At 35.6% G+C, this 23,178-nt stretch overlaps 1 protein-coding gene across 4 annotated transcripts in view; it reads left to right on the top strand.

The window, feature by feature from the left end:
* The window catches only part of LOC131073093 (uncharacterized), a 154,343-nt gene that overhangs the window by 129,079 nt on the left and 2,086 nt on the right, over positions 1-23,178 (top strand). The gene's annotated exons all lie outside the window — the stretch shown is intronic.

Genomic DNA, 23,178 nt, shown 5'->3' with positions numbered 1-23,178 from the left:
TCTTATCACAAATCTACATACCATAGATTTTGGTTAACATGTAAAACCTACAAAACCTCTATAATTCTGAAATCCACTTAAACATCCAGACATTAACATCATGCATGTAATTTGAACAATGGAATAAGCATAGGTCTACAAACCAACAGCTGAAAACAAGAGAAAATTGCAACCCAACAAGAAAACCATGTTGTCCAAGAGCTTATAACATATGAAAAATATTAGCTCCATATAACTCATGAAGAGATCAATGGCTTATCTTCCAGTGCTTTCTTGTAACCAAGGGCTAAACCCGTGAAGCCAACATAAGCATTCCAATTAGTTGATGTTTTTCTATATGATCAGGATGTCGAAAGTACCCATGCAACATGAAGATCTTCTCATTGCACATGACCACAAGGTAAAGGAAAAAAGCCACCAAACAAGAGAACACACACATATTGTCAAATGAAAGCTCCAAGTTAGCAAAAGATAAGCAAGTCCATAAAGATCCATAATTATGAGCTTCCAATGTCCAACACAGATCACAATGACAATATCCATGGCCTCCAATTTCATTGATCTGCAAAACAAATTTTACTCACAGAACATTCATTGCAGCCCCATAAGCTTTCAACAACCTTTAATTCTTTCTAATAGATTCCCATAAGCTACCTAGGCCAAGAAAACCAAAAGAGGAATACCTAAACCATTTAATGTTCAAATTTGATACCAAATGGTGAGAATGTATACTTTCAAATACCAAAGGTTGTGAAAATTCTATCTCTATCAAAAGAATCAATCAAAGGATGAGATACAAGGCTTGGAGTACTGCAGCATGTTCATCTGAAACTTATATGCAAATCTTAAAACTAAGCTGCCTTAATGTGGAAAAATTATTCTTAGATCCTTCTTCCTTATGATGCTAAAACTTTGCTTACATATGATGCTTATTAACACCACCTCATGTGAACTTATAACAACAATAAACAAAGCATAACATCACCATAAAATAGTAGCAAAGAAACACAAATCAACGACATATGAATTAGCATTACATAACAAATGATTTGTGTATAAATCCTTGTGGTAAAAAAACTTAACCGAAAGGAGAGTCCAAGTATGCGTTATCAACAAATAAATGTGATTACAATACATTCACTGCCATTCTCTTCTATGCTTCCAACATGGCAACACTTGTGTGCTTGCGAACAACTTCCATATGCCTCCCCACATGTCCTTGTTCTTGCAGAGTAACTCTACTTTCAACTATTCCTTATCATAATTCTACATACAAGGAGTTGTTTATATAGAGCAACAAGAGCTCCAAAACCCCACCAAACAAGGCATCCACCTTCACATAATGCAAAAGGACACGGATTTTGGCTTCAATACTTCCCTTCCAATTTGGGTGCCCCAACATGGAAGATAAACATTACATTAAATGCAATAAATGATGGAATACCAAGAGACACATGTTGTCTCTTCCAAGCGCCCACTTGGAGAAGCCCAAAGGTCACTCAATTGTCTACTTCTCATGTCATTAATTATCCCATTCTTGGCATTTACTTTTGGGGAAAACAATATTAAATAATTGTGCTCTCAACCCACCATTACTGCTACTAATGGAATCCATCACCCTTTATGAATGTATCACAAACAATAGTGAGAATAAATATTACAAAATATTTTCCCAATACACCCTAAGTGCCTTAGGACACTTTCCAAGGATGTTGGAACCATGTCATAGGATTTACAAGGTAGATGGCACCTTAATCCTAACATACTTGAGAAGGTGGAAAACACAAGTTGAAGAGGAGACAGTGGGTTGGAATTCCCAAGTTGAGGCAAGTTGCCCTATAAAATGAGGAAGTAATATTTTTATTTGCTAAGGTGTTAGATGTAGGGGTATTCAGAGGGTATCGTGAAGAATTCACATTTTGTTTGGAAAGATGAGAATCACAGTTGAATCATAGGTTCTGCGGATAGGTGATATACTTTGTTGAAGGAAAGTGGACGCATTTCACTATATTTGGTAATTAAGCGTTGTGGTTTGTATGGTAGTTTTGTGTGTAGTTGACTAGTGTTTTGGGTGAAGTTTAAGTTACATTGGAGTCTAGTCTAGTTTTGTGATTTAGTGAATGAGTATCTAGGAACTGGCATAAATTTTTTTGTTGGAATTGTTATGATTTGAAAAAGGTTATTTTGGATTTTAGCCAAAGGGTAAATATTTTGGAAGGTTGAGTAGACCATTGGGAAGGTGTGTGATGAACTAGTTGGAGATTATCAATTGTTGGACCACTATAATTCATAAGTTTGTTATTGTAGGTAGGAGACATGTTTCATGTAATTTCAGGCTTTGTGCTAACTTGAGGCCAACACAAATTATTTGGTGAACTAAAGAAAGGTATTGATATGAGATTGAAGACAATTAGATGCTAGCGACGAAGGCTAAGGAAAATATGGAGCTACAATAAGGTAGTAGCAAGAGATCGAGGATTGGGAGGTGAGCTAGAGAACAAGGATTATGATGTGGAGTATCAGTGGGAGAGTGAGTCACATAAGGATCTTGTAGTACTATGTTTTAGGCCATGTAGCATGTCTGGAAGTGGTGTTCCAAGTTATGCGTTTATGTAAATCCATTGTGGTAGAATGTAAATGGTTTGAGAAACTAATAAACTAAGAGTTCTTTTGGAGGCTAAGTTTTTTCCCTCACCAAAGGTTCTCTCACAATAAACTAGTGTTATTTGTGGTTGTGCTATTTTATTTGTGTGGGCTGAATGGTTGAATAGTCCTCATCCCCCACATCAAATGCATAAAAAGGAGTTTTTTTTAACAAATAAATATCCTAAAAGCATTCCCGCCAAGGCCCATCAACCATGCCCATTATTGTTTTGCTTTTTCTAGAAAGGAAGATGAAAAGAGAACAAAAGGAAGAGGAAGAGTGGTTTCCAAGATATCAATTGGATGATGACTTTGTTTTTTGTGCTGCTTGTTCAATGTACACCCATGAATTGCACATAATGCAACATTTCTTTTTTTGACATCTTGATGAAGTCAAAGGATAGTTTGCCTAATGAATGGCAACCTTCTCCTTGAAACAACACCACACAACTTCATGAAATGTGCCCAACACAAATGGTAGACAACCCACACACATTCTATTATTAATCAAATCTCATTACACCTATATTCTTATATGAAATTGATCTTAAAATCACCAAATAAACTCTAAGAAATGCTTACTAAAGCATAATACTCACAACATCATTTGTAGATTTTATCAATAAAATGATTCTAAGCTACTAGCCCGCAAGTTTGAGTAGCTAGGTCCTGTTTCGAATTGGGTTTATGGTTCGAGTTCAGTTCGTTGTGGGTTCAAAGAGGATTCCACCAAAGCAGTGTGGGTTTGTCTTGGATGGAGCCGCATGAATTTAGGACGCATTTTAATGTCAAACACATGAATTTGCCGAATTTGGCTCTTTTAAAAGAACAAACAAACTTTTAATGACTTGTTTTTTGCTCCAAAAAGGTCTATTCACCCCCCTAACCCTAAAACATGACATACAAAACATCTAAAATGCAAAACCAAAGTCATTTTTCATATTGTGAATGAAAAAGAAAAATATTTTCCTGAATTGTTGAAATTATTTTCTTGCTTGCCATCACACAAATTGAGCTGAATTGATCATTGAATGCTCCAAGCAGGTTGTTGTGCTGTTCCTATGCATTTGCAAGTGTTTATTTGTTGTGATAGAGATTGTAGAAGAAGATTTCTTCAGGAGGAAGGTTTTTTAAAGTTTTCTTTTTACTACATTTTTTTTTACAAATGAGCTCTCTTGTTTTGTTTTGAAGTTTTTGGTTTCTTTTTATTCTTCTAAGTTTTTATAAGCATGGTTGTTTTTTTTTAAATGAATTAACTATTAAGGTTTTTGATAAATTTTTGTTTCAATTCCTCGAATGTGTTGTTTATTGAACTTGTTATCTTTGGTATTACAATGGCAACTGTTTCTAGCTCTGTGAACTAACCTCATTTTAAAAGAGACCCATACTCTTCCCCTTTGGAAATATGTTGAAATGGTACAACAACTTCTAGGTGGTGGAGGTAATGTTTGAATTTGTGGTCACTGTAAAGCTAGATATTTGAGTTCATTTAGTCGAGTGAGGCCATTTGTGCAAGATCCTTAGGCAAGACATCAAATTTTGTCCATTAATGAACTATTCTTGGCCTTTATTGAAGAGAAAGAAAAAGAAAACCATGCATCAAGGTGCAAATCAAATCATCTTTTGCTAATTAAAGGATCTTGAGAGATAAAGCTACCTCCACTACCTTCTTATTTTGAACCTACAGATTGCTATCCATTTTTGTCCATACTTGAAGAACAACTTGTGACCTCTACATATTAGAGATCAAAGGGACCATTGGAAAAGGCATTCTAGAATGAGTCTAGAGAGAGTGTCGATAAAAACATAGCAAGATGTGTCTATGCGAATGGATTGGCATTCAATGTTGTTCACTCACCATATTGGCAAAAATGGTGAAATCAATTAATGAGGCTCCAAAAGGCTATAAGGACCTAGGTTTTAAAAAGGTGTGTAGTACCTTATTGGATAAAGAGATGAAATTTGTAGAGGGCCCCTTGAAGCTGATAAGGGATTCATGGATCTAAGTAGGGGTGTTTATTGTTTTTTATGGATGGAAAGATGCAAAACATCATCTGTTGATCAATGTTATTGTAGTGTCCTCTAAATGGGCAATGCTTTTGAGAGTAATGGATTGTGAAGGAGGGGTGAAGGATGGTGCATTTAGTGCTAACATTCTTTGTCAAGCTATTGAGGAATTGGGCCCTCAAAATGTTGTGCAAGTTATAACAGGCAATGCCAAAAATAGTAGGGGTGTTGGGTTACTGGCTGAGGAGTGTTAATCACACATGTTTTGGACATCTTGTGCTGTCCTATCCTTGAACCTAATGATGCAAAAAATTGGCACCAAAATTGATTGGATCAAGTAGGTGTATGATAACGCCGAAGATATCCAAATGTTCATCATCATTCAACATGTCACAAGGCATATATAGAACATCTCGAGATTGGAGCTGTTGAAGGTAAGATAAGTATTAAATATGTTTTGCTCTAGGAAACTTTAATTTAATTTTAATTTTAATTTTATAAATTTAACATATTTTTTATTTTGATTTCCAAATCGGTTGGTGGGACCCATTTTGCCTCCAACACACTTGTGTTTAGATGACTTGCAAAGGTTCGTGAGGCACTTTCTAATATGGTAATCATCCCAAACTTGTCCATATGAAAGCAATCTAGCTATAAAAGGGCAACAAAGGTTAAGCAAATGATCCTATCTGACATTTGGTGGGATTGTGTTGAGCATAGTTGGAAGACTCGTGGGACTCACCATGGACTTGCCAAGACTTGCGAGTCTATTGGTGAGACGACATGGTATCTCCTTAGTATCATTGAGCCCATATTGAGCATGATCCACTATATCGACATGGATAGGCCTTGTTTGGGTGGGGTATATGATGGCATTGACATAATGATTGAGAAGATGAAAGTCATCATAAATGCAAAAAGCAAGATCTAGAAGAAATTTTCTTGAAAGAACTACACAAAATCATGGTGGAGAGATGGAATAGAATGACCACTCTGTTGGATCTTCTTGCCTTTGCATTGAGTCCCAAATATTATAGTTATTTTTTTCTTAATAGGTTGCTAGTTCATTTGCATCTAAGAGGAATTTGAGCACATAGTCCATCCAATCAATAAAGCACAATAGTCTACACTCAAAAACGGTAGAGGACTTGGTGTATGTGCATTCAAACTTGTGGCTCCTTACACACAAAGTGGCTACAAAGAAGGGGAGACAAAGAAGTGGGATATTGAGCTAGAGCGTATAGACTTGGATGCTTCTGCTTCCCACTTTGTGTCAGTTGATGTTGATGATGACTGAGTGTAATGTCCCCTTTTCTAGCATGTGTTGTATGATGTTTTCGTTAGCCTATTTCTCTATGGTCTCGTAGGCTAACCGGGACTTCAGGGGATCTTGATGATATTTGGCCTAGGCAGTTTCAGTTACAGGCGATTTGATATGTTCTTGGGATACTTTCTATTTATAGTAAGTTAGCTGGGCCAGGTTAGGATCATCAGTGGTTCATGAATAATATTTTGTTAATGGTTATTGATGATATTGAGTTGAGATTTTAATAATCATTTGCGATTATTAATTAATTTATCAATAAAGTTAAGTTAAAATATTTAACGTTATTGATGTGGGAACTTAAGTTAAAAGGGAAAGTAATTTAAAGATTAAAAGTTCCCTTTATTAAAGTAAGTGGAGACATGAATGTTAAGGGGAAAATGTATATCTTTTATCCCATATTGGCTGGAAAGTGTGTGAGCTCTCCCAGTAAAGTTATAAAAGGTTCTTAAGAGCTCTTTTATGCATATGCTTGTTTATGCTTGGTTGAATTAAAATTTATGAGATTGTTTGGAGAGTTTTCTCAAGGGCTTGGAGGACGAAATCCCTCTTCACTGTTTAAAGACACAGTCAAGAGGATCTGTAGTTGAGCTTCAAGGTAAAATCTTATTGATTTTGAAGTTTATTCTTTCCATCTGCTAAGAATAAAGTTGTCAGGAAGGGTTCAATTAGGAGTTTGGGCTTGGTACTGAGTTGTGATGCATTCAGCAAGGTCTGCTGTTGTGGATTTCCAGCAATTATAGTGAGTTCCCAGGCTGCCGTACATACTCAGAAAACCCTGCAGAAGTGTCTTACTGTTGGGGCAGAAAACTAAGGGTGCCATACCTATCTATCACTGCTCTAGAGGAGCAATAAGACTACCGTTCCAGCCAGAGCCTGAGGATTACTTGGGCAGGTCGTACAAGTCTGAAATACTGCTGACAGAGGGCGTACAATCTGGAAGTTCATTAGAGAGGGTCATACCTGCTGGAGTGGTGCTGTTCAAAGTTGGGAAACAAGGTGTTTATACATGCTGATGAATACTCAGTGACATTTCATTAATGGACAGCGAATTGGTATGCAAACATTGTATCACTGTTACTTATCAATGACATTGAAAAGACATTGCGGTTAATATCTTTCAAAGTTTGTGGTAATAGTTAGAAGATATATTAGATAATATTGTGATAGAATATTCAAAAGTGATATCATCATTTGGTGAACATTGTTTTTTGACAAATACTTACCATAATCGCATTAAGCTATCATAAACAAAAAAACACAAACAAAATATACTGGACTGCTATATCAGAAAACTCAAGGAAACTCAGAATATCAGATTTGAAGAAGAATACATGCCGAGTGTTTGACAAAATGTCAAACTACCCAGACTGAAGGAAATCAAGGCAAGGGACAAAGGCCTTTACACGGAGCCACCTAGTGAGCATGAGAGTGCTATTGCCAATGCTAATGCTAGTGCTAATGCTAGTGCTAGTGCTAGTGCCAGTGGCATTATTTGTGTTTCTTTTAATTTACCACAACATAAATCATCTAATATGGATGATGATGACATTTTTTATAACCCATATGATATTAGATCAATGATGGCTGATTGATGACACTTGACATTATTATTTTTTTACTTCAAAATTTAATATGTATCATGACATTCAAGTTCGACTAATATCTGACTATTGATATGGATGTGTATTTTGAACTTGATTACTGCTGCAAATATGTATATGTTTTTGTTATGAAAAAACCCAAAACAATTCCAACCCCCAAATTCTTTTTTGATTGAACTCACGGACCGAACCGTCAAACCTAAACCCGAACTGGTAATTTAGGAAAAATATAATGAAAACATCATAAATAAACTTGCTGATTTTATTACTTTAATTATGGAAACCTTGTATCAAAGTCATTACCTTACAAAACATACTCAAACTTTAAACCCAATCCCACAAATCCATGCGATTTTCCCTACAAAACCAACAATTCAACCTTGTAATGCAATATTAAGAAACAATCTTTGCAAAACAACCACACTAAGTATTCCTCACATTCAACCTCTTTTGGTGCTCCTTAATTCTTGAATCTAAGCTTTGATGACATACAACAATGAAGAACTCTTATGACCTTCAACAATGAAGAACTCTTACTTTTGTCATCAACTTGAAAAAGAGCAAGAAGGAAGCTAACCTCCTTCAATCCCGAACAAGTGAATCTATGTTTCTCTTCTAAGTGCGGTGCCAAAATCTAGAAGACTCATGGATGGGGTCAAAGAATAAGTCCTTAGTACTAACTTCCTCTAAATGTGGTGCTATTGTTTAGGAGGGTCAATGAAGAATCAAGGAGTCAAAGTGTAACTCCTCTAAACTAATTCTTTCCACCTAGTCACCGTAGTCAAAGCAAACATGCAAGATTCTCCTCAAAGAGTAACTCCTCCCTATGTAGGCAATCCAATCAATGCAATGACTTGCAAATGGGGTTTACATGGAAATGGAATCAACTAAACGGAAGTTTTCCCATCATCCCAAGCACCCTTTTAGAGTTATGACACTTCAACTTCCATGGATTGTCATGGTCAAGTGTACAAATGTCAAATGGGATCCTCCAAACACTCCTGTCAAGTGGGATTCTCAAAAGGGAGAGAAATTCATTTGAATTTGAATAAATGAAGAGTAGAGGTAATGTCTAACACTTGGAAACAGAGGGTTTGACCCTGTGAGAATTTGCCAAGATCTAGAGGCAATGGAAAGCACAAATAAGAGAGAACAAAATGTGACAAGAATAAATTGTATTCCTATCAAGATGCAAAAGAGATCAACTGGATCATCAAGAATTGTTACATACAATGTAGATGAGCCTGCTTATAAAGGCAAGGCTAAGAAACAAGAGAGCACCCAATGATGACATGTGGCTCAATGCGATGCAAGGGTAGGTAGGAGAAATAGTAAAATATTCCACATGAGGTAGATCACCCACCAAAGGTGGAATCATCACTCCACAATAAGTGGATATGATAGAGTAATAACAAGATCACACCATAAAAGGTGGAAATTCTCCTACATACACACTCCCAATGTAGCACATCTCCCTAAGTGTCTCATATGCAAACTACAATGTTGTGCATGTACCCAAGTAAACTTAAGTAAAGTGTAATTATATCTAGATGAATAATAAATTACACCAACACCCCCCCTTAAGTGCAACTTAGGGGAATGCACTTAAGTCTACAATGCAACTAAGCAATGCAAGATGGGTCCTGGCTACTAGGCTATGTTAGGTACCCATGTACAAATGCAATCTCTCACAAATGGAGAAAGAGAGAAAAACCACATGGGAAAATCTCCCCCCCAAAAGAGAGATGATGAAAGCACACAATGCTCTCAATGAAGAATGAGAGAGAAGAAGAGACCATGAAGCCCCCCCTCAATGTAAAATCTCTTGCAAAGATGGTCCAATGATGTTGACCAAAATACCTTCCCATTAGGAAGAAAGAGAGCCAATGCTGCACCAATAATGTCAAAGTGTGACAAAACTAGGTACCATGTCGATGACAATGAATCACTCATTGCAACAAAAATGAAGATTAGACATGGAGACAACCTGCTTTGAGCATCAACTAGATACTCGTAAATAGCAGAAATACTGGTACAATCAAAGTCTTATGAGAGCCATGCACAAATGTGTACAATCTAAGTCTCAACTAGAGCCATGCACCAAGTCTCACAAGATATTCCTAATCTACGTGTACAAGAGGATTACATCAAATATGTCATCACAGACAAGATACAAAGAGGTGTGGCACTTTATGATAGTGCGAGTACAACATTGCTCATGCAAGAGCATGCAAATATGGAAACATGAAAATGATGCCACCAAAGAAGCCTTGTAGAATATTGCAGATGAAGATGCCTCCGATTGGGATGTCGCCAAGAAAAATGTAGGAGCAATAGGCCCCCCCCTTGACTGCCAGTTGGAAGCGCTACAAGATAGGTATGGTAGACAAAAAAAATTTGTTCCCAATTTGCTTATTCCATGATATTTTTGTTTTTAAAAACTTAATTAAAAGTTTAATAAAAACAATTTATTAAAATGCCCAAAAAAAAACTTCATTAAAACATTTATTTATACAAAAAATATAAAAAAACAAAACATATTAAAAACATTATTAAAAACTTTATTAAAAGTTTTATTAAAAACATTAAAGTTTTTATTTAATTAAAAAAACTTATTTAAAAAAGCATATTGAAAAAGTTTTAATATATAAAAATAAATAAAAAGCCCCTTGCATGGTGGCCCGCAGAGCTTGCGGTTACCCGCGGGTACCTGCGGGTCGCAGTACTTGTGACACAATAAAGTCCCCCCCACCGCCAAAACAATTTTATTTTTTTCGATTTTAATTTAAAAAAACCAAAAAAACCAAATTACCCCCCCACAAAATTTAAATAGGTATTTAATTTATTTTTTTTAATTTCTGAAAAAATAATAAAACAGAAAATAATTTATTTTTTTTAAATTCAGACCTGCAATAAAGACGTCCGTACAAAAACCCTGGGAGGGGGATTTTTTTCAACTGCGAGTAAACTACTCGGATTTTGGCGAATGGTCAGGCGATCTTGGGGTTTTTGGACCTTCTGAGCGCAATGGCGATGACGGATTTGGCCAAAAATGCTCCAAAAATGCAGATCGTTGTCGGGACAAGTCACCACCCTCCACCTTCAAACGGCTCTAGATTTGGCCTCGGATGTCAGATTTGGATGAAACAAAAGGCGATTCTGACTTTCTCGAACCTCCTCAATCCAATGGTGACCTCAGATTTGACCCAGCAAACTCCAATAATAACCTGCAATAGAAAGCCCCAAAATGCAAAACCCCAAATTTCTCTCAATTGGCAAACCAATGACAATCCAATGGCTCTAATACCATGTGAGAATTTGCCAAGATCTAGAGGCAATGGAAAGCACAAATAAGAGAGAACAAAATGTGACAAGAATAAACTGTATTCCTATCAAGATGCAAAAGAGATCAACTGGATCATCAAGAATTGTTACATTCAATGTAGATGAGCCTGCTTATAAAGGCAAGGCTAAGAGACAAGAGAGCACACAATGATGACATGTGGCTCAATGAGATGCAAGGGTAGGTAGGGGTAGGTAGGAGAAATAGTAAAATATTCCATATCAGGTGGATCACCCACCGAAGGTGGAATTATCACTCCACAATAAGTGGATATGATAGAGTAATAAGAAGATCACACCATAAAAGGTGGAAATTCTCCTACATACACATTCCCAATGTAGCGCATCTCCCTAAGTGTCTCATATGCAAACTACAATGTTGTGCATGTACCTAAGTGAACTTAAGTAAACTGTAATTATATCCAAGGTGAATAATTAATTACACCAATAGACCCAAAAAGCTAACAATTGAACAATTTGTTTTTGGTGATGCTGATTCTTTGACCCTTGAGATGCTTCAACATCAATTTGTCTATTTAAATCATGCATATATGATTATCATACTATTAGATGGATTAAGGAATCAATGAATTCTTACTTTTTAATCAGGTTCCTTAGGCTCAGGTGTTGTAGGATTGAATGAGACTGGGTTCCTCAAGTTTTGGCATCTTAGATCTAGATTGTAGGGAGAAGCAGCACCAAGAGCCCAACATAATCAATAGGAAGACTCCTTGAAAGCTTTTATAGTTTTAGATTTAGGTATTAGTTCAAGTATTAGCTTTTAAAGTTTTTAAATTGAACTTATGTATTAGTTTTAGGTCTTATAAAAATTTAAAACATATATTAATATTTATAAAATACAATTTTAGAAACTATTATTATTATTTAATTTATTGAATTTATATATTTTTAATATATATTAATTTATAATAAATATAATATAAAATCTAAATCTAATAAATTAATATTAGGAATAGTTTATATCTATCTATCTATCTATCTAACTTAGTATTCTTATTAAACTTGCCCTTTAAAATTTCAGCTTCATTTGGTTTGTTTATACTATTTCAAAGTATTTTTTATTTATTTGTATCTTAAATAATTTAAATATTGCCATCACTAAAATCTAAATTTTTTATTACCATCCCTGAAACCCATCCCCTGGCCTGAAACTTGGGAAAACACTGGTAAATTACCCTCATTTTAAATTATGTTTTCATTTACATTGGAGTGTCATCCGTGCTTTCTATTCATTGCTTTCATAACACATTAAGTTTCTGCAATATATTGACTTGTCTAACAGATTGCTATGCAAATCAAGATCATATTGTGTGTTTGGATCGAATGCAATTTCCTTTTATATAGCTTTCATGTGATATTTCCTTCCCTTTGGCTCATTAGTAGGGTTCAATGTCAGCCTACTTAGGCATGTTTCCATTCACCTATAACTAGGTCACTGATACCATTATGTGCATTTATTTTGTCTTATATCCCATTCACAAGTTATTTGGCCCTTTTGCATGGTTTCATAAGTTCATCGAATGTTCTCACTCACAAATTTAGTTTTTTATCACTAATCAAGACGAATGCCGATTTGATAATTTCTGCAACTCTTCTCCACCATATTCATCATTTATAGGAAAAATTTGTAATAACAACCCAAGATTTTTTTTTAATTTTTTATGCCAATGGGAAAACAACATTAGCTTTCTAAACAGAGTCACAACTGCTGTCATACATTTCGGATATGAATAAGCAGAATTCATCAACTGCTGTTACAAATGTTCTAATATAGAATCACTCACAAACAGATGGCATTACATGAAATGAACAAGATAGTAAGATGCCCACTGAGAAATACCTCAAATGAAGGATGGATTTAAACCAGTATAGGTCTGTACACACTGGAAATGAGCTTTTATGGGGCTGATATGCCCATGCAAGAAGTTGCAGGTCTGCTGTCCAATGTTGCAGGTCAAAACAGCATTGAAAATGTCCTTCAGATATCCTCTAACCTCGCATAAAACACCCCCCAAAGCTTCCCAATACATAATTGAACCACTCAACTATTAGATAACAACATTATACCTTTAAGTTTGATGAATATTCCCTAGTGCAGGTCTGGAAAGGTTTGAAAGCTTGATGTTACAGTATTGGACAGTGAAATAAGGACTCAGAAATTATGAATAGTGCATACACAGTTCATCAATAATGCATAAGGGCTGTATTTAGCAACTCCAAACATAATGGACATCATCCAACAACACCATGAAACTGAGAAATGAACTTTTGCAAGTTTGATATGAGAATTGAGTCTGTTATGCTATGACCAGCTCCAATATCATTCCAAAATCGCCCAAGTCAGCAAAGAACACCTCCCATTGTTCCCAATCAACATCACAGCCTCCCAACACTCCCTCTCAATTTCAAAATAGTGAGAAAAGGCAACTTACAGGTCTGATAATTACTTCTGCCATAACCCAGCATTGGAAAATAACTCTGAAAACAGGGGTGACCATCAATTAAACAATCAACATCACCTTATAACCTCATTTGTTCAGCATATAAATTCCTGAAAGTGAAGACCTTGGACTGGGCACCATAGTGATGAGAGAGTCCCCATGCCTATCCCTAGAAAGCTTGTATGGCTAGCAAAGGATCAACTAGTACGGCCTCCACAAACCAAACTCTGACTTGTTACTTGCATGGCCTGCAAACACAAGAAAGGCACTGAAACAATAGACGATAGCAATTTTGTTAAACCCTTATACCTATCAATTGTATGGTCAGGCCTGGAGAGGAAGTGTAAGGCCAGCAATTAGTCTTTTCCACTCACCTAAAACCTATGTTGTAGGGTCCGACCCCTGGTAGCTTGGGTATTGGTCCGGTTCGAACCTGGTCTTGGTCTTGGTCCTGGTTTGGTCCGCTTGCGGGTGTGGCCAAGCTGCACCGGATGGCATGCCGATTCGCACTGGGTGAATCCTGATGCACAGCAGACAAAAAACAGAAAAAATTGCAATTTTGAAGAATAATTTGAGGTTCGGTTTGCTTTATTGACCAAGCTAAACCCTAAAAAGTGCCCCCAAAACACTTAAGACACCAAAACAAACTTATTTGAGTCATTTCTTTTGCAAACAACAATTTCATCCCATAGAGAGTTGCATAAATTTTTTGCTTGTTGCATCCAGGTAGAGAGTTGAAGTTTGAAGAGTGAAGCTTCATCAAGCGTGGCATCCTCATTCCTACGCATTTTTAACCTTCCATTGGCTGTAAGAAAGATTTTTTTCATTTTCTTTTCCTGCTTTTTTGTTTTCCTCTTTTTTTTCTCATTCTTTCAAAGATTATTTTTATTTTGAATGTGTTCATAAAATTTCTTGCCATAGAAACTACAATGGCAACTAGCTCTACCTCCACAAATGAACAACAAAAATACAAAACAGATCTAAACTTTCCTTTATGGAAATACCTCGATATTGTACGACCACTTCTAGGAGGTGGGGGATTCCTTTGGAAATGTAGGGGATGTGATGCACAACATTCTAGTTCATATTATCGGGTGAAAAACTATTTGTGTGAGATACTAGGAAGAGGCTTCACAAGTTGCCTTGGAAAAAGATGGTGTAGTTATACCAAAGATGAAAAACTCTTAATCGGCAATAAATCTTTTGGCCCAAAAAAAATTTTAAATCGAGAATTGGCAAAAAAAGGGGAAAAAATAGGCAATAAATCGGCAAATTTATCGAATATTTGAAAATATATAATTTGTTAAAATATTAAAAAAAAACACACACATACATTAAATTTATAGAACATATTAACATATTACTGGTTTCCATTATATAGAAACCATAGTTTGACTCAAATACATAGTTAGCAGTACATCAGCTGATTATAAAGCAATCATTTTAGAAATGTGTGATTGGTGTAATGAGATATGCACACAAATTCCATCCAAGAAAACCTTAAATTCTCTTTTGTTTGGGTAAATTATATTTCTCCTAAATCCATTGTTTTAGAGATCGAGAGTCATGGTTTTTTGGAGGAAGGAATTGAGCCCAAGTTGAAGAGGTATGCCTGTTTACATGTGCAATAGATGCTTAAACCGCAGTATTTAATAGAACATTGGTGCATCTGTTAAGGAAGTAAACTAGAACACATCAGGTGACATGCCAATGAAAATTTTGCATTTATATTCAGCAGTCACTTACAATAGAGATGCACATATATCGAAGACCTATGTTGGCTAAATTTCTCCTAATCCTTTCATGTTCTTTTGGGGCAGCCAAAAGAGAATTAAAATCATCGATCCTGTCGAATATCCACAAACTCATTACTAGGTAGAAGATTAAATCATTGATCCCATCGAATATTCACAAACTCCCATCGATAGATAATGATCCCTCAAATCCACACTCAATCCACAAATTCCATCGGTTGGCGTGCTTAGGGAAAACGAAATTGCCAAAATGATTTTCATTAAAAAGAAGAAACAAACTCGGTTTTTAGGGTTGCGTAAAAAAAATCGCTTTTTTATTTGCAATTTTTGTCCCATTTGCATGTGATTTTATCGCGATTTATTCTATTTAAACATTGCGATTTTTACAAAAAGATCCTTCACGATTTTTTGGAAGATTTAATCGTTTGCAATATAGACTCAATAAATTGTGATTTTGCCGATTTTGGACGATTTTTTCATCGGAGTTATACCACAATAGATGGTGTTAAAATATATTAGGGAGCAAGATGAAGTAGATGAGAGAGAAGCACATAGATTAAATCAGCCCATTCCAAAAATATCAAATGGAATGCTGCCCCCATCTAATCCCAATATTGTGGTAGAAGACCACCAATTTTTTATTATAGTTGAAAAGAGAGGTCAAGGGGGTTGAAGATGCATTGAAGCCCATAAGGAATTTAAGGATGGAGACAATGTATCCCTTGTTTCAGATGGGTGGAAAGATTCAAGCAATCTTCCCTTGATCAATGTCATAGTGGTGTCCCCTAAAGGGGAAATGTTTTTGAAAGTCGTGGATTGTGAGGGGCAGGTAAAATATGGACAATTTATTGTTGATATTCTCATCTCCGCCATTACAATAGTGGGACCCCATACCGTTGTTAAAGTCATAATAGACAACACAAAGAATTATAGAGCTATTGGTTTGTTGGTTGAGGAACGATATCAACATATCTTTTGGACACCTTGTGCAGTCCACTCACTAAATCTTATGCTACAAAAAATTGGGAATAAAATTGAGTAGATCAAAGAGGTGTATGCAGAGGTTGAGGACATCCAGATGTTCATCACCGACCACCACATGTCTCAAAGATTTTTTCGATCATTTTCAAGATTGGAGCTATTGAAGGTAAGTGAAATAGTATAAAATTTTACTTTTTTTGATTTTCATAATTCGATTGTGTAATGTGTATTCTTCATTAAAGTTTGTCTTTAATTTTAATCATTTTGGCTTTAATTTCTATTATAGGTAGCAGAGACTTGTTTTGCCTATAACATAATCGTCTCAAGATGACTTGTGAAAGTTAAGTGGCACTTTGTAATATGGTGATCATCCAAAATTGGTCTATATGGAAGCAAAGCAACACTAAGAGGGCAAAAAAAATTAAGTAGAGGATATTAGATGACTCATGGTAGGATTGTGTGGAGTATCTCCTTAGTTTCACCGAGCCCATTATGAGCATGATTCACTATATTGAAATGGATAGGCCTTGCATTGGAGAGGCATACGATGGCATCAATTCAATGCTTGAGAAGATGAAGTGTATCATAACTGCAAAAGAGAAAGACCCTGAGGAGACTTTCTTCAAACAATTGCATGCAATTGTTGAAGAAAGGTGGAACAAGATGACCACACCATTATATCTTCTTGCCTATGCATTGACTCCAAAATACTACAACAATCAATATCTTGATATGCCAAGAAGACTTGTCCCATATAGAGATTTTCAAGTGTTTGAAGGGTACAAGGCAGCATTCCTTAGATTCTTCTCTAAAGATGATGTGTGAGATAGAGTTCATAAATTTTGTGCATGCAAATGGTCAAAGTGTTTAGGCTCTTCGTGATAGGTATAAGAAGGATGCTCATAGTTGGTGGTACTTCCATGGCTAATACTTCCAAACCTGTAGCCCCTCGCAATCAAAATTTTATCACAAGTAAGTTTAACAATTAATGAATATTATTTTTTACTATTTAAAGTTTTGTTTTTGTTTTTTTAAATTGAAAATTTTATTTTTTCATTTTTTAAGATAGATTGGTATTCCTTAATCATTGCATCTTTCCAAGCTTGACATGTTAAAGCCTCTTCAACATTTGATGGTTCAGATTCTGTAAGTTTGGTCATGAGGGCAACATAGCATAATTGACTTCTTGTTTTCTTATTCTCTTTGAAGATTTCATCGGGTTCCACATTATTTTCTTCAATCATCTTTCTTGCCCATAGTGGTCTTTTCTTCTTGTTAGGGTTTTCAGCGTTCTCGAAATTAGGTGAATGAAGTTCATGATTTTCTATGCTATTCTGCCTCTGATTTTCATTTGTAGGATTTTCATCTGATTCTACGGTTAGATCATCTTCTGCACTTAGAGATAGTTTATAAGCAGCATCTTCTTCAAATTTGGCATCTCTACTAATTTCAATGGATCTTCGTCCTGGAATATAGACTCTGTATCCTTTAGTGGTTTCACTGTAGCCAACAAATATGCCTTTCTTCTCGGAGGGTTCTAGTTTGGTTCTCTTTTCTTTAGGAACGTGAATATACACATGGCAACCAAAGATTCTTAGATGGCTTAAATCTGGTTTATTTCCTGTAAAGGCTTCTTCAGGTGTTATATTCTCTAGGATTGAATGAGGGCATCTGTTTTGAATGTACACAGTTGTATTTGAGGCTTCAACCCAAAATGAGATATGTAAATTTTGATCATGCATCATGGCTTTAGCAGCTTCGATGATGGTTCTATTTTTTCTTTCTGCAACTCCATTTTGTTGAGGATTATAAGGTACAGTACACTCCCTCTTAATCCCATCAGAAATGCAAAATTCTTTAAAATTTTCAGAGATATATTCACCCCCATTATCTGATCTTAGAGTCTTTATTCTCTTCTCAGTTTGATTTTCCACTAGGGCCTTAAATTCTTTAAATTTCAATAACACTTCATTTGATTCTTTGAGTTTTATGAAATAGATCCAAGTTTTCCTTGAGTAATCATCAACAAATATCACGTAATACAAGAATCCCCCTAGTGATGGTAATGACATTGGACCACACAAATCAGTGTGGACAAGTTCTAGTACAACTTTTGATTTGTGTTCACTTGAGGGAAAGGACCCTTCTGAGTTCTTCCTTAGAGCACATCCTTTACAAGTTCCAACATGATCAGATTTTAGATTGGGTAATCTTGTGGTAATTTTTCCTATAGAAGGTAGGGCACTAAATCGAATATGTCCTAATCTTCTATGCCAAATTTCATTAGAGTTTGATACTTCATGATTTAGTGCTTGTTTTTGAGTATTACATAATTTGTATAGACTACCATCTTTAGATCCTATAGGAATAGCATTCTTTATGTTAGATTTTTTAGGTCAGAGTAGAACTTTATCTTCATGGAAGGTGACACGATATCCTTGATCAGCTAGTCCTGAAATAGAGACCAAATTCCTTTTGATACCTGGTACAAAGAGAACATCTTTCAATTGTAATGTAACTCCTGTTCTTAATTGAATTGAGTAGGTCCCAATTCCTTTCACTTGATAGGTAGAATTGTCTTCTATTGTAACTTCTTCAGTTGAGTGGCCTTCAAAGGTTTCAAATTGATCTCTAAAACTGGTTATGTGTCGAGATGCTCCACTGTCGATTATCCACATATGTTTGTTTGAGTTTAGTTCGCTTGATAAGGCTAAGAAAAATAGAGGATTCTCTACTTCCTTGACTTCAGTTATGGTTGCTTGAGCTTTCTTTCTTTCTGGGCAGAACCTGTGAGTGTGTCCAAATTTATCACACTTGTAGCATTGAATCTTAGAGAAGTCTTTGCTTTTGTGATTATTTCCTCTCTTCCATTTGAACTTCCTTTTCTTCCCTTTGTTGCTCGTGTTAGCATGTAGTGCTTGAATTTCTCCCCCTTTGTTTGGACCCAATATTCTTGTGATTAGTCGAGATTCTTCTTGAGTACAATCATTCTTGAGTTGATCGAATTTTGGTAGTGTCGAATGAGCACTAATGCCTTGAATAAAGGATTCCCAACTAGATGGTAATCCCTTTAAGTGCTATTAGAGATAGCTCCATATCATCTATATTATTCCCAATAGTTGACAATTGGTCTTTTAATTCTGAAATCCTCATGAAATAGGATGTGATTGTTTCTCCTTTGTTCATGTAGATATGCATTAATTGCTGTTTTAAAGTGAGCAATCTGCTTGCATTATTTATTTCATATGAGTTTTGAATGGTCTTGAACAAATCATAAGTTGTAGTTAGTTTTGAGATGGTTGGGAGAATGTGATCTTTAACAACATCAATTATGATTTTCTTAGCCTTGTTGTTGTGTCTTTTCCAGGTTGTTTTCTCTGGCTCGTCTTCAGGCATCTTAGTATCTTCTTCTATGTATGCATCTAGTTCGAGTTCTTGAAGAATTGTTGTTATTCGAATTCTCTATGAGACGAAGTTGGATGTGCCTTCGAGTCTATCCTCCACTCTAACACTGTTCATCATGATTGATTTTCCTTTAATTCTGAGTGCAAGTCTGAATTTTTTTTAGAAAAGAGGTCACTGTTTTATTATTTCTCTACCAACGTGGCTCTGATACCATGTTAAGGAATTTAGATCAGAGATAGAGAATACAATAGTCTTGTAATATGTAGTGAGGATAGACTTTGATAAGATCACTGCAATGGATATGTTTTACCTCCGATGTGTGTATATATATTTAACTCTAACTATTAATCTTCTATGATAATATCGACAACTTGTTGGTTCGTGAAACTGCCACAGTTATTGGTTTCAGTTCACAGCAAGTGTTGATGCCTATAAATAAAAGGATGAAGAGTCATGTCCACGTAGGGGCATGACTTCTACATGGCTTATGCCACGTAGAGTCATGACCGTATGGGGACATGACCCTTCGTTCAATGTCGTTATATATTACTTGCTTCAATCCGAATGAACCTATATCCTTATCACTGGTTACAAATATGATCAGTGATCTTGTCGTAACCTTTGGTCTTCGTGTGGGCTATCGTTCTCCTTTATTAATTCTTTATTCATTGATTTCCTATCATGTTGATCATGCCTTCATAATAATCGGTTCATTCATTACTGGTGCTCCAATGTCCCTGTGACTTCTTGGTCCATTCCTCATAATGGTAGATTAGTGATTCTGTTTTGAATGTGCTTTTCCTTTCGTATGCTAATAAACAGTGGAGGCTTGGATTAATAAGTTTCAATCTTTAATTAAAACTTATTTAATCGTATATTGAATCTTATTGTTTTAAGGTCTCGAATGGGGACATTATAGATAGGAAGCGGCATTGATATTTGTCTTTATATTATCAATTTTATAAGTTAATACAAAAATCAGATATTGAAATTCATATAAAGAATTCAAGTATTTGTCATATAATTCCTAATTATCCCAAAACGGGACATTACATGGTTTTGTTGTTTATATTATGCTATGTGATATTCTTATCTTAATTCATGCTAATAGGCTGCATGGATTAAGATTAGAAAAATACATAGATTACATTGGTTTTGTACTAACAAACCCAAACGAACCCAAAACCCATTTCAAAATTTTGCCGAACTGGCCAACTGGGTTCTCGAACCCGAACTTGGACCGGCAACGCAGCCTAAAACAAAACTCAAACAACTTGGCAAAAAACACTGAAACTTACACTCCAAAAATCTGCAACTTAAAAACACTTCAAATATCTTCATTCTGAACCCCAACCTGAAAACTTTGCAAAGAATAATGGTGATTCTTGAGTAAAACCATTCCACTCTATCTAGGGATTGTCTTTCAAATCCAAAACTAGAAATCCAATGAGGGTTTTTGTCTTCAAAAGATTCAATGAAGAACACATAGGTTCAGTCCAACAGTATAAGAGTATGTTTAATCTTCAACATATGAGCAAATGAGACCCCAAACCTCCTTTTATAGCTCTTTGGAGGGAAAAGAGCAATTTGGAAATGAATAATTCATATTTCCCTCAAATGTCCTTTTTGAAAAAATAAAATGATTTTCATTTGCAAATCCTCTTCACTTTGCCTTAGGCGTCCACTTTTGATGGGACATAAAGATAAAATATAACACTTAAGTAAATAATTTAACATTAAACATTAGAAAGTTAAGTGTATATTTTAAATACTCCAAAGTTGTAGAAATCATCATTGAGGCTTCAAAATCCAAATCGAATCATGCACTTATTTCTTCTAATGTCTAGCCACTAATTAAATAATTCGTTTATTTAATTAAAGCCCATTTCTTCTATAACCCTGGCCAGATTAATTAATTTGCCTATCTAACCCTGGCCAAATTAATTAATTTGCCTATCTAACCCCCCTTGATCCCATTTGATTAAATAAATTCCATAATTTATTTAATTAAATATCCTTTCCTTCATTTTCCTCCAAAATGAATTTAATTCATAAGCTACATGTAAATTAAATAAATTTCCATGTTTATTTAATTTAATCCCCTTTTCCTCCATTTGGAATTAAAATGAATTTTTCATTGCCCCCACTCATTCTCTCTCTACCCATCACGTCCTCCTACATTTCCCACTTGTCTCCTAATCCTTGATTATTTCATAATCATTCCTCTTAAACATGTGCACATTCCTAATCCCAAAGATTAGTCCCCAAAGTCAACCTATGTCCACCTCAACCTTAAATGCCAAGTACCTTGTGAGAAGGACCCCACATGGGCCTCTTCCCACTTTGCCCCGTCCAAGGAATAAAGAATTCCTTTATTCCTTTTCCCCAAGTACCTTGGAGTGTGAGGACAAGAAATGCCTTTATGGCAAATCTTCCTTACACTCTTCCCCATCCTTTCCCTCAACTACCTTGCCCTCTCACCTTCTCACATGTTGACACTCGTTAATCTCACAATGAGTGTGAGAACCCTATGCATTCTCATCCCCTTGGATCTTCACTTTTGATCCTACCCCTTCATTTGGTCAATTCCAACACTTAACCAAAAACAACTCTCATTCTCCCATTATGCAACTTTGAATTCACAACACTTAGGCAATTACATACCATTTTCATGCAAGTTTGAGCAATCTTGGAGCTACCACAATGAGTGTGAGAACCCTAAGCATTCTCATCCCCTAGATCTTCACTTTTGATCCTAGCCCTTCATTTGGCCAATTCCAACACTTAACCAAAAACAACTCTCATTCTCCCATTATGTAACCTTGAATTCACAACACTTGGGCAATTTTCTACCATATTCATGCAAGTTTGAGCAAATAATGGTTGGTGCGAACTCAAAGACCTACTAAAATTAGAGATGCTCTCCAAGAAGTTTGGAGAACACTCTAGGAGTCCAAAAATTGTTTTGAAAGAATCACTGCAATCCATAACACCAACTGAGCTCAATGCCACAAATAGAAACCTTGAAATACTCAAACTGTATCCTCCAAGAAGTTTGGAGCTCTCCCCAACTCACCTAGAAGCTTACTAGAAAACTCGGAAACTGGCCAAAAGCTCATGAAACAATGTTGCTAAAAGTGGGGACATTACAAAATTGAATTGTGGGAGATGAGTAAATTAACATGTATCTATAGCTCTCTCATTTAATATGACAAGGCCATGTTTATGTTATCAGCATTGCAGAGGCTCACATTTATATCAAGGCCTTTCTTAATTACTGTTGACATTGATGTCCAGCAATGGGTCCTTGGCCTGTTTTCCTAGCCTCCATTGGGGATACATTGAAATTGTAAATTATTCTTGAGTTATTCCATTTTTTATTGGGAATTGTTCCTCCTGATGGGTGAAAATTCAACTTGGGGCAAAACAGAAAGATAAACAGTAATGGCCAAAGAACATATAGATTTGCATTATCAGTGTATCACAATATTTTCCCTGAAGCATGCATCTTATCTTGGCAACATCATAAAATTACATCTTATTTCAATATTGTCTTTGTAAATCTATTAGTTTTACTCATTATGTGCAGATACGAGCATTGTATTCTAAGTGATGGATTATTGTAGAATTAATATCATATAGATTGCATTCCTTTT

The sequence above is a fragment of the Cryptomeria japonica genome, chromosome 7 (assembly GCF_030272615.1).
Source record: "Cryptomeria japonica chromosome 7, Sugi_1.0, whole genome shotgun sequence".
NCBI lineage: Eukaryota > Viridiplantae > Streptophyta > Pinopsida > Cupressales > Cupressaceae > Cryptomeria > Cryptomeria japonica.
This window is presented reverse-complemented; position numbering and strand designations above follow the sequence as displayed.